At 38.7% G+C, this 12,766-nt stretch overlaps 1 protein-coding gene across 3 annotated transcripts in view; it reads left to right on the forward strand.

Moving 5' to 3' along the window:
* Positions 1 to 12,766, forward strand: part of LOC110383095 (anion exchange protein 3) — a 37,824-nt gene that overhangs the window by 10,730 nt on the left and 14,328 nt on the right. The window lies entirely within an intron of this gene.

A 12,766-nucleotide genomic window follows, 5' to 3' on the forward strand; every position in this document is an offset into this window, starting at 1 on the left:
TTGGACAGTGAGATCTTCTCCGTAAATACGACCGTTGTGATAATACCTAAAATGTAATATAGCTAATATTAATACAGCTACGGAATGTTGAAAGGAACCCTAACGGTAGATAAAATGGCGATAGCAGATGGAATAAATGTTGCCATTACAGAGCTTATAATCTTATAGATTTCTAATAGACGTTGTGAGAATGATATTACCCTTGTAAAAGCGTTATAAAAAACATGCCTTAATAATTATTCACATTTTTACGTCAAAACGACTCAAATTCAAGGGCGCGTTGATATAATTACACTTTTTGTACCACATTTTATCATACCTTTGAATTCCCATACAGTTTTCTCAATAAACAAGCACAATATACTCTCGGATTCAGGTACACTAAAAAAAATAAATGAAATTAATCATGGCTCTTGTTTTTTTTTTAAATACTCGTTGACGCTGCCAAACTGTGAAAAATCACTCAACAAAACACTTGTTGCAGAATCTCAAACACTGATTTTACAGCGAATAGCTTTAAAATAGAATTTGTCTTGCCGCTATAAGTTTTACTCCCTTGTTGTTCGCCATTATAAAACATGTATAAGGTTGGTTGGTTTTTTAAGAGCAAATCCTTTTGCTTTTATTAGTTTGACTCCCTTATCGCTTGCTATAATAAAGTACATATAAGAAAAAGAAGCTGACAATAAAGCAAATATAAGGGGGGTTTGAGGTTATTGTTCTTGTAATTTGTGCCCAAACGCACCCTTATTAGCGTTAATACGGCTCGTATAAGAAATTTATTTTTGGCATTTTTAGCCACTATGAGAGGATTTTTTGTTTGTTGGGATATGATGGTTAGGAGCTTCGGCCGCGGCTTGAGGAATAGGTATTCTAACATTCAGTACGATAATCTCCTGGACATATTCAAAAGGGGAATAATAAAACGAGCGATTAAAAAAACGCTTTGCGACTGATGATGACATACCTACTGTAATAATAACTTGAGCGGTATGAATTTGAGTAAGCGAAAAATTAACTAAACTAACAACGAATATTGATTAATAATGAAATCCAGAAGGAGCTTACAAAAAGTGAATTGTGATAAATCCATTTCATATATTAAAATTTTATCTGAGCGACTACATTACTAAGTGAGCGACTGGAAATACAGAGAGGGCAACTTCAGTATTAAGATAGAATCGATTTTTCTAAGTGAGGTTATACATAACGTACTACTAAAAAGTTCACTTTGAGCAAAGTTTTGTAAGCTGCTTTATTAATGATTATTGGTTCTTAATATTCTATTTTAAGATGGCAGAATTTGAAAACGAATCGCTGCAAAACCGACTGCACGTAGTCTTGTTTGCCCTACCCCTAGAGTGCAATTCAAAACCGCGTAGGCGCAGAGGGGCGAGGCAGATGGTTTTCACGCTCACCACCGCAGCTTCGGCTTGCTGGCCGGCCCCTCGGCCAGCCTCAGTCGCGGCGGCGAGCGTAAAAACCATCTGCGACGATAAGCTCGCATGGGACCGCCGGAGCCTCGCAGCACCGAAGCCGTGACAGAAGCCATGCTTGCTTCATGTTGCAATGTGCTTCCATGCTGCATGCCTGCTTGCATGCTTCGCTTCAATCCCCTTCCCTCGCTTCGCTATCCCCCGCTTACCCCCTGATATCTTAATTATACATTTCCGATTACTATTTAGGAAATGTATAGATTTCCTAGGAAATGTGTCTAATGTAATTTATTTCATACATTTTGTATTCGAAACACTTCATTTAAGATAAAATGCCGCTCAGTACAAAAAATACATTTGCCAAATATTGAAAAAAAATGCAGGACGTAACGTTGACACTCAAACAAATATTAAGTCGCTCTTCAAGAAGTGTCCGGGGAAAACCCGGACACTTTTCATGTAAGGAAGCACCTCATTGAATTTAAGTATATGTTAATAGTAAAGGGATTACAAATTAGGTTCGGGGGAAGTATGCGATTTACGCCAAATGTCCGGGGTTTTCAAATGTTTGTCCGGGTTCGGCGAAATTCGAGATGGCAGCCTTATCCGGACACATACAGCTGACTGAGGGCAGTGGCGCCGCTGTGTCGCGCTCGGGGAACACGCAGCGCCTTGCAGAGTTGCAGGGGAGTTCCTGACTCAACCGGGCCGTGTCACCTAATACCTATGTTACTTTGTGTTATACTCAATCTACTGTGGAACTATTTATAATAACTACTAGCTTCCGCCAGCGACTTGAGGTGTGTTGATAAATAGCAGCCTATGTGTTAATCCAGGGTATCACCTATCTACATACCAAATTTCAATCAAATCGGTCCAGCCGTTTTTGCGTGATTGAATAACAAACATACATCCATACATTCTCACAAACGTGTTGTGACGAGTTCTTTATAATTTATTAATACATAATGATTATCTTAGTTTGCACTGTATAACTTTCTCAGGAATAGCTAGAAAACGATTGCAAATACTTAATAGTTTTTTTTTGTATCCATGGATTTTCTTGCCGGTACCTCTCCATGAGACCAACTCTTTGAAACCGTGGAACTAGTTTAACGTTTCGAAAGAGCTTTCATCGGCCCATTTGAATTTAAAATAAAAAAAATCGGTAAAAAAAACTTTTAAGTTAAACGGTTTTATCTTATGTGCACTGAAAACTAGAAAATAAAAAAAAACTGTTACTTACCTTAAACCTACGTAGGTGGTCCCGGTCATATTAGACTAAAATAAAAACGTGGGGCCTATTACCTAACTATTGCTGTAATACTTTCTTCTAGAGGTATAATAGGTGTGGATTGCATCGACTTACTATAATCGTAACTGGAGATTTTGACAATCAATAATCAGCCGTAGCGGCTTCACCAGCGAACGCCGAGCTCACGATCTACCAAAGTATAAAGATATGCTTTCAGGTAGGATTTCAGAGGGCCCCACGTTTTTATTTTAGTCTAATATGACCGGGACCACCTACGTAGGTTTAAGGTAAGTAACAGTTTTTTTTTATTTTCTAGTTTTCAGTGCACATAAGATAAAACCGTTTAACTTAAAAGTTTTTTTACCGATTTTTTATTTTCTAGTTTTTAGTATTTAATGAAAATACCGAATATTCCTCATTCTATATATGGGTCAGCAGCGGTGAGGGAGTGCCAAACTCTTACTGACTAAAAAACCGTTGTGTTTCGTTTAGGCCTATTGTATACCAAGACCACGGTAACTCTTTCGAACAATCCCCCAGCCCAGGCAGGCCTTGGCCTTGTTGGGCCCCGCTGGGGCTGCTGACAGTATTCTACTTGACTAGCCCTTTCATTTGATACCCATATTGAGGGGGTTGTGGAAAAAATATGTAATCCGCCATTTTGTACCGGCGACCATCTTGGATTTACAATGTTTTTGATATTACTATATTGTATTGTCATCGGAATTCAAGGTGTGTACCAAATTTCAGATCAATCTGACAACAGGAAGATACTCAAATTTGCATTACTAAATTTGACCCAAGAAAGAATAAATAATAAATAAAACAAACAGGGTGAGCTAAATAAAACCGTTTAAAAAGTACTTTGAAGTGTCAATTTTTCGGAAGGGTCCCGGCTGTCATTTGAACATATTTGGCAGTCGTCACGGGTAATCAGAAACAAGAAAGTCTGATAATCAGTCTTACCAAGGAGTATTGGGTTGCCTGGGTAACTGGGTTGAGAAGGTCAGGTCAGATAGGCAGTTGTTAAAACTAAACCCTTACTTACTTATAACAATTTTTGGACGATATTTTTGATATAATAACGAAAAACTGGTTTTGGTGCGATTTTGTACAGAGAAAAAATGGAAATTTCGTCAATAGATATCCAATATTAGCACAATAGTAAAAGGTATATGTAAGTGCGCGCCTGCGTGTCGGGCGCACTCGGGCGACGTGCGGCACTTAGCGTCTATTCATATTCAGGCAGGAGCGCGCGCAACCTTGTCACCAATACCGAGTTACAACAGCGCGCTCCTAGTGCTGCCTCGTAGTGCTGCCTCGTCGTCTGCACGAACACTGCAGTCCTCCCTCAACCAACAAGTCTCTGCAATCATGCCCGCTACTAGACAAGTGTAAACATAACTTTGTACCTACATAATTAACTTCAACCAAAATCTATGTGTCATGGTCCGCGGTCACAATCATAACACGGGTAATCAGAAGACAGTAAGTCTGACGACCAGTCTAACCAATGGGTATCGATTGGGTTGCCGAATTGAGAAGGTCAGATAGGCAGTCGGTCCTTGTACTCAGCTGCGTCCGGTTAGACTGGTAGCCGACCCCAACACAGTTGAGAAAAACGCTCGGAAGATGATGAAAAACATAAACAACAATAAATGTATAAAATGGCTCAATTGGTTCAGTAATAAAAGTCTATTAAGTATAATAAATCTGTAGAGAAGTCGTTATTGTACCTACATTGAAAATATTGAGAAAAATAATCAGTGCGTTAGAAGATCACCAATAGACCCCATTTCTACCATTATTGAAATTTTTGTCTCTTTATACACGCATCACGTACTTAAATTCTACGAATTCAATGTGGACAACGTTTAAGTATTTAAAAATGTACGTATCTTGGGCTATTACTCATTCACTACTCGCCTTTGTTTCTTTAAAATCAATTTACTCTATCAAAATATATAATTAACTAGCTTTTGCCCGCGGCTTCGCTCCCGTCAACTGACTTCTCTACTTTACCCTATATTTTTTTTCATAAGAACCTTCTCCTGACAATAACAAACACAACAAAAAAGAATTAGCCAAATTGGTCCAGGCGTTGTTGAGTTATGCGCTTACCAACACATTTTGCGATTCATTTTTATATTATAGATTAAGGGATTAAACATTGCTGGGGAGCTTGTTGCGCCACTTCCTCTTCCCAGCAAAAACACAAAAAAGTGGTGAAGGGCGTTCGTTTTGGGGCTGTCTTTTGTAAATTTCTGACGTTCGAAAAGTGCTGTTTTGCAGCCAAGTTTGAATAAACAATTTTGATTTTGATTTAGTCCACCATAACATGTGTTGATACCATTGCATTGATTCTGGGTGGTAGGTGACCAGCTGTTTTAGTCACAACTGCACAGTGCACATCACATTATTGTGCTCGATCATCATTTATTATGGCTTGTGTTTAAACACCACCCAAAAAAGTACCTATTTTACTACCAAAAAAATTCTAAACGGTTACCAAAATGGATAAATGGTCACCAAATAACGTTTCCTAAAATATTATTAAATAAAACCATTTGTTCGTATTATTGACTACTAAAAAAATATATGGACGCCTTTAAAATACACTTTAGACCAAATATTATATATTGTCACTACTTAGATGTTACCAATTATGTAATACCATGACTCCTAATTTGGTAATTTTTGTTAGACTAGAAAAGCTAACGATCGCTTGAATATTTCCCAAATACCAATTAATATACTGGAGTTCCCAAACGTACGTCGCTTATGTATTGTTATAATTTGGGTGTCTAGCTTCGTCTTGCCGGCCGGCCAGCCTCAGTCGCGGCGGCGAGCGTGAAAACCATCTGCGACGATAAGCTCGCATGGGACCGCCGGAGCCCCGCAGCGCCGGAGCCGTGACAGAAGCCATGCTTGCTGCATGTTGTGTGCTTACATTTTAAACGTACTGAGTTACACCCAAATTCATATAACGCTTCCCAGAACTTAGTAATAACCGCTGCTTCTAGTTGTTGTTTCAAACTACGATAGTACTAGCTTACTAGTATCGTACTAGTAAACTAGTGTCATAGTATTTTGTTGCGATATGGGCACGCACACTTCGACATGGGTGCTTTTACTCCCCGCGCTTAACTAGGATGCATACTTCAAGCTCCAAAGTATTATATATTTATTAGTAATAAATGTGCAACCTAATAGAATGATTTATATATCAAATAAAAGCTATTTATTTATAGAATCATTCTAAACAAATTTATTTACTGTTTATTTTATTAGAACGAAGTTATTTAAGAAAATATTTTTTACTGGAAACGCTAGAAAAACATTATTTCGCAAAACAACATTACGATATTATTCATCATCATATCAGCCTATCGCAGTCCACTGCTGGACATTATTATGGTTGACTTTGTTTAATGAATACCATTGTAGTATACTATTATTGTGCACGCTGTCTGTTTGTTCTTACTCGAATAATATCGTTATTGTAACATATTGAAAATCTTATTTGCAGCGCTACCCGTAATCACTACTAGTGATGTTATTCAAGTAAATAAGCACAATAAATCTGTAACAGAATAATAATGCTATGGTTATTACAAAAAATCTAGTTTGTAATATACTTATCGGAAAAATGTGGAAAAAATTTACAAGGTGTAAAAGAGTATGTACATGACGAATATGCAATAAAACGAAAAGCATCGTTATGTCACATTACGATATTATTCGATGGGAGGAGCGATTTATCCATTTTGGTAACCGTTTAGAATTTTTTTGGTAGTAAAATAGGTACTTTTTTGGGTGGTGTTCAAACACAAGCCATATTAATCTTTGAGTTGCATAGAATTTGGTGACCATTAATCCATTTTGGGAACCAAAAATAATATTTGTGCGAGATTTGCGATTTTTCTGATATTATTTTTTTTTTTGGATCATAATATTATATACTTTAGTGCCCTTTTAATAAAGTCAATTTATTTTTTTTTGGAGTTGTTTAATTTATTTGGTACCTCAGCTTAGAGTTTTAAAAATATTTTTGGTGACCGCCTAAATTATACCCATTTATTATTTTGTCTGCTACATTGTTACTATATATAGTTAAACATAAGGCATTCATGTAAAGAGTTGGAGGAGTAACGCAAGTCAGCGACCAGCAACGCCAACTCACTGTTCCACCGCATACTCTTGGATACTCGGCAAAATCTTGGAATCTTAATTTGTCCAATTCCTGGTCATTGATTACGATGAAATTTTACACACGCCCTGATTTCTGACAATACACGACTACCTAAGAAACGTCATTACAAATTCAACAAGGCGACCGTCGCAAGGTGGGGCATTGACTATTTCAAATGCAGCCCTATGATTTAGGTTTAAACAAGGTATTCAAAATATTTATTACAGGTTCCACAAAAAAAGATTATCTTCGTTATTTTTTGTGCTAATTTCCATAGCTTTCATAGTATTCATCACTGGCTACTCACTTCTGATCCTTTCGTTTACTTAGATAAGTATTAAAAGGATGTTATATGTCATATAAGGTGCATCATGTAGGTACTTAGTATAGTGGGATCAGGAATTTAGAAGTAGCTAACCAGTTGTATCTAGATAGGCCATATAGTACAGAGCTTGGCCATGGGCTAGTTTTTATCAGTAGAGTTAAATGGCAAAGGGCTTCCAGTAGTGTGGTGTGGTATTGTCTATAAATTGAAGAATGATCACGTATTATGTATGCGGGTGATTAGACGCCGAGTGCAGTGGCGCGGCGGCCGGCGACCACCGCCGTCCATTAGGGTCAAGTGAACCCATTGAGTGCCACCAGTGGCGCCCCTCGCTACGTTCAATACTATAATAATAATAATAGCCATTTATAAATACTTAAACAAATAAGATTTTTTTTAATAAAGTAGCCTAGCACTAGCACTAGCTTGATCGGACGGAAGCTTCATCAAACAGGTAAAAAAAACTAAAGGTGAGTTGCACTCTACGATAACAAACGCGGAAGTGCATCAGATTTCCAAGACAGCTTTCTAGTCAGGTGGAGTAATTTTTTGCTTGTACGTACCTAGCCTCGCGTAAGGCCAGGCGCAGAGGGCTGCGCGCTACATGCGTGTGCGTTGCTGACGTGCTTAGTATTTAATGTAATTTCCGTGTTATTGGCGAGCTATTGTTAAATCGTGTCCCGATGTGTTTAAACTTCGTATAAAGCATCTTAAACCGCTACAGCCCTACCTGCGTGTATTGTTACTTAGCGCACTCACTAAATAAATACACATTAAGTAGATGCGTATGTGTTTGTTTAAAACTACACAACACGTTACGTTGTAGGCTTGAAACCTGAAAATAGTTTGAGCAGAATCAATTAAACCACTTTGTAACATAGGTAACATTTTTCTTCATCACGTAATAATATATTCCTGTCTATTCATATACGGGTAGAAGCATCACGCGTGTCGCGTGTCGCCGCCACGCGACGCGACGCTGACTCCACATTACGATCAGCATTGCCTGTACAACCTGAGCTTATATTGTTTTCTCTCACAATCAAATCTCTCAAAATCAAAAAATATTTGTTGGTGTCCGGGGTTTCGTTAAAAGTTGTACAATCAATTTTAATAAACATGTTACAGTCATAGTGATTAAACAGATATTATACATAATGACTGGTCATTATATATAATACCAAAATTTACTGGACAATGTAATAAAATAATAACTTTAAGACCAACACCTATTTAACCCCTGTTTTAGATGTCCGTAAAACCCCTCCTTAACGTATGTATGTGTTCACTCTGTAAAGAACCTTCAAGTTTGTAGGAGTCTTTAGTTTCTGAGATTTAGAAATTAATAAGTGAGCAGTATTTCGCTTTTACCCGTTTTACCCAGTTTCAGTCGCGTCCCGTGGGAACAACTTCCCGTACCCGGGTAAATGCCGTTGTTGCTCGGGAACAGTGTATCTTCCCAACAGTGAGAGGATTTTCCACATCGGTTCAGTAGTCCTAGGCTGTACACATTGTGCGCGCAGTACTCGATCATTATTTTGCTGTGTTCTTGTTTTAAAACTGCTTTATCTCCCAAGATATTCATTTAAATCGATTGATGTAAGGGACAATTTTGTTGCCAATTAAAAACTTATTGTAATGTGTACAGAGAAACAACATTAAAAGCTATTGCTTCAAATATTAACTCTACCAAAAGTAATTGAAATAACTTCTTATGAACCTCGCTAAAGCTGTAATCGTTACAAACCTCCATAGTAATCATAGAGGAAAAAGTTAAAATTAAATGAAGTGTGAAAGTGGCTCATTCACATGTATTTATTTGAATAAAGATTACTAAAGTTTATAACCGACCACGGGACTACAGAGTCCCGGGTTTTTGGAAGGCGAACGTGGGGCCGAAGCCAACACGCTGAAGCCCTTTTGAGACAACTTTAATGAAATGGCGACACAAAACCGACGATTATCCCTGTATACACTATAGAAATGTACCCAAGGCCAATCCCCGGTTCTGTGCTAAACTATTGCTAACTATGGAGGAAATCTACTTGGGCTATTGTGATGGGATGTTAGTGGACTAGGAATGGGGATAACTATGGGAACTATCAATGGCACCTGCCGATAACAATGTTTGCACACGTAAAAATGGCAGGTGGAGACTCGCCAACTCACTTACTAGGCCCCCGGGAATCGGTCACTGAATAGCAACAAGAGGGCAACAGGTACTTGAGCGGCTGAAGGGTGAGGATACCTCGGCGGACTTTAAACGCAGATCATACGCTCCCTGTGGGTCCAGCATCACCGGCCCACTCGCCACTTACCACGAGGCACCTACCCTCCGAGCGGGCTGCTAACCCTACTCTAGCGACTCCACTCTGACCGGCCGATGAAGGCAAGCCAAGAGGCGGGAGACCTATCCCCCGTCATGCTTCACTCCGGCAGGTCGTAGATGGGGGGACAGTATTCTCTCCCTGGAGCACTCGGATATATAGCCCCGCGGGGTCGCTACTCCCCGTCATCCGCTCAGATGCCCTGCGGGGCCTAAAGTTTAATATTATTAGTATCCCTACTAATATTATACATGCGAAAGTTACTCTGTCTGTCTGGCTGTCTGTCTGTCTGTTACGCTTTCACGTCTAAACCACTAAACTGATTTTAATAAAACTTGGTACAAAGATAGAGTTGACCTTGAGAAAGAAAGGATAGTTTTTATCCCGGACTTTTGAAGAATTCTCTTGGAAACGCGATATAACCGAAACCTACGCGGGCGAAGCCGCGGGCGGAAGCTAGTAACGTAGATATTATAAAGTAGAGTTTGTTTGTTGGTTTAAACGCGCTAATCTCAGGAAGTACTGGTCCGATTTGAAAAACTATTTCAGTGTTAGATAGCCCATTTATCGAGACAAGCTATAGGCTACTTTTTATCCTGGGTCGTGCAGAGGTTCCCACGGGATACAGGTAAAACCGCTGTCAAAAGCAAGTTTCAAATAATTAGGTTTTGCAGGCTGCTATGAAATTTCATACTAGTTGAACGGTTACAAAAAGTTGCTCCGATGGACATACTTTTTCAATCGCGGGTCATTTAATACAGGTGGGGGCGTCATGACCCACATGCATAACCAGGGGTCCCGCATGACAGATCCAGGACCTACCTCTAATTAAAAAGGTTGAACACAATGTTTTTATAATCTGTAAGGATAGTTGGAAGAGAGGAAGAAATAAATATTTTTTTTTTCCATATATGCACTTACTCAGTATGTATTACTAAATAATTTGTATCCTGAATGAATAGGTAGATTACTAGTTTTGCTGAAAACCTCGTGCTCGCACTCTTTTCTTCACTTATGTACCTATACATACCCTAAATGGGAAAACCCTGTGACTGAGACTCCTCTGGCCGTGTGCCAACATTCTGTATCTCATGAACCTTTACAGTAGATATTTAATTATTTTATAAGGTGTTCACAGAAGATGTATTACATTACAATTGGCGCATTAGCAACAAATACGGAAAGCTTCATGCGCGAGTCCAACTCACAATTGACCAATCGTTATCTGCTTTACTTAAAGTGTTACAAAGTTGTGATCACTCTACTTTCGCCCTTTTCTTCATACAAACATTTTTCTTGAGTTTACTCCTCGACCTGACTTCCCTCGACCTCGACCTCGACTTTCACAAAGCAGCCCGGAGCCTGGAAGTTGATGATTGATACACCCGTGCATCGGGCAGCACGTAAATGTCGGTCCTGTGCCTGATCTCTCTCCGGTGGTGTCGGATTGCTGTCCCATCGGGCTACGAGAGTGAAGGAATAGTGAGTGCACCTGTGTGTGCGCTATAATATGTCTTGCTCAGTTGGCTAATCTCCTTACATGAGATCAGCCGCCGTAGCCGATAATCGGCTAGGAGGACATCATCATCATATAACAAGGAAACAGAAATAGAACAATAACAAAATCAATGGCGACAACTTTAGCTTTATAACATTGGGGAGTACATACTGAAGCCGGTGTTTCTTATCTAGATACAATACAATCTATACTAATATTATAAAGCTGAAGAGTTTGTTTGTTTGTTTGAACGCGCTAATCTCAGGACCTACTGGTCCGATTTGAAAATTTCTTTCAGTGTTAGATAGCCCATTTATCGAGGAAGGCTCTCTAAGGCCTCTTTGAATCGCGATATCTCAGGAATGGTAACATTTAGGAGGAAACTGTTCATGGCATTTTTGAAGAAAATTTTAAGATCTACAACTTTGGTTTGATGTTCTTTTTTGATAAAACTCACCGTTTTGGAAAAAAAATCAAAAAACCTAAAATTTTGACATTTAACCTCGAATAACTTTTGACGCACACATGGGATCGATGGGGACTTTTGATATTTTATTTATTATAATAAACAAGAAAAAGCTCTCTACCAAAATTCAGCTTTCCGGGATTTTTTGTTATTTGACCACTAATTTTATGTCTAATTTGACCGGGCTAATAAATGTACTTTATCAGTTGTGTTAGCACCCATAACACAAGTTAATTAATAACTTAGCATGTGGCTAACCAACCGTGTGTGAAAAAAGTGTCCCGACATTATTTTTGATGAAATGATAGAGACGTGTTGCTATATCTAAGAGGTATATTATACTGAACTGATTAACCTAAGCTTAGTACTAAGTACATGTATTATATATGTCACCGTAAGATTACAAACATCGTTAGATTACAATCTATCTCGAGAGATTGTAAACTGTCGAATTATTGTGAACCGTAACATCTGATTGCAATTTAACGCATTATTTTTCGCTATATTATAATCTATCGATGAGAAATTGTCAAATTGTCAACTGTCCGAAAGCTCTCCCTGATTCATACTGTAGTATGCGCGTCTGTTCTATGGTCGAAAAGCGCCTCATGACGCCGAGCTCCTGAAGTATGGACACATTGGTGCGCAACTCTGTCCATGATATGCCAAGCATCTTCCTCCAGCACCACATCTCCAGAGCATCTATCTTCCCCTTTTCCAACTCACGCACTGTCCACGTCTCTGCCGCGTAAAGGAAGATGGGGAATACGAGCGTTCTCATGAGCCTGATTTTGGTGGCTTTAGTTATGTTTCCGATTCCTCCACACCTTCTTCAACTTGTCGGGCGAGGAAGTGGTCAACAATAATTCCATAACCGGTACGCGCATCTAAGGCGCCAAAAGGGGTCGGAGCGTCTGAGCGGGGCGAGGATAACAATACGCGCGCTAGCTTATAACTAAAAGTCGTAAGCGACAAAATGGTTTTGTAATTTTAATATTTAGAAATGATAATTTAATAAAAATTCCTACTACAATTTTAAAGAGTATGTATATACTCAACTACTAAAAAAGTTAAGAGGCTTAAATCGGTCCCGTTTGCCCATAATATGTGAATCTCTTTTTAAAAAGAGGTATGTTTGATATATTTTTCTCTGTTATAAAAGTTACCTAATCATGTTTCTACAACTAACAAAATAAGGTTTATATCATGAACTTTCAGGTAACCAAGTTGTATTTTGATCCGTTTTGTATTTACTGAGAAAAATTGA

Source organism: Helicoverpa armigera, chromosome 1, assembly GCF_030705265.1.
Source record: "Helicoverpa armigera isolate CAAS_96S chromosome 1, ASM3070526v1, whole genome shotgun sequence".
Taxonomy (NCBI): Eukaryota; Metazoa; Arthropoda; class Insecta; order Lepidoptera; family Noctuidae; genus Helicoverpa; species Helicoverpa armigera.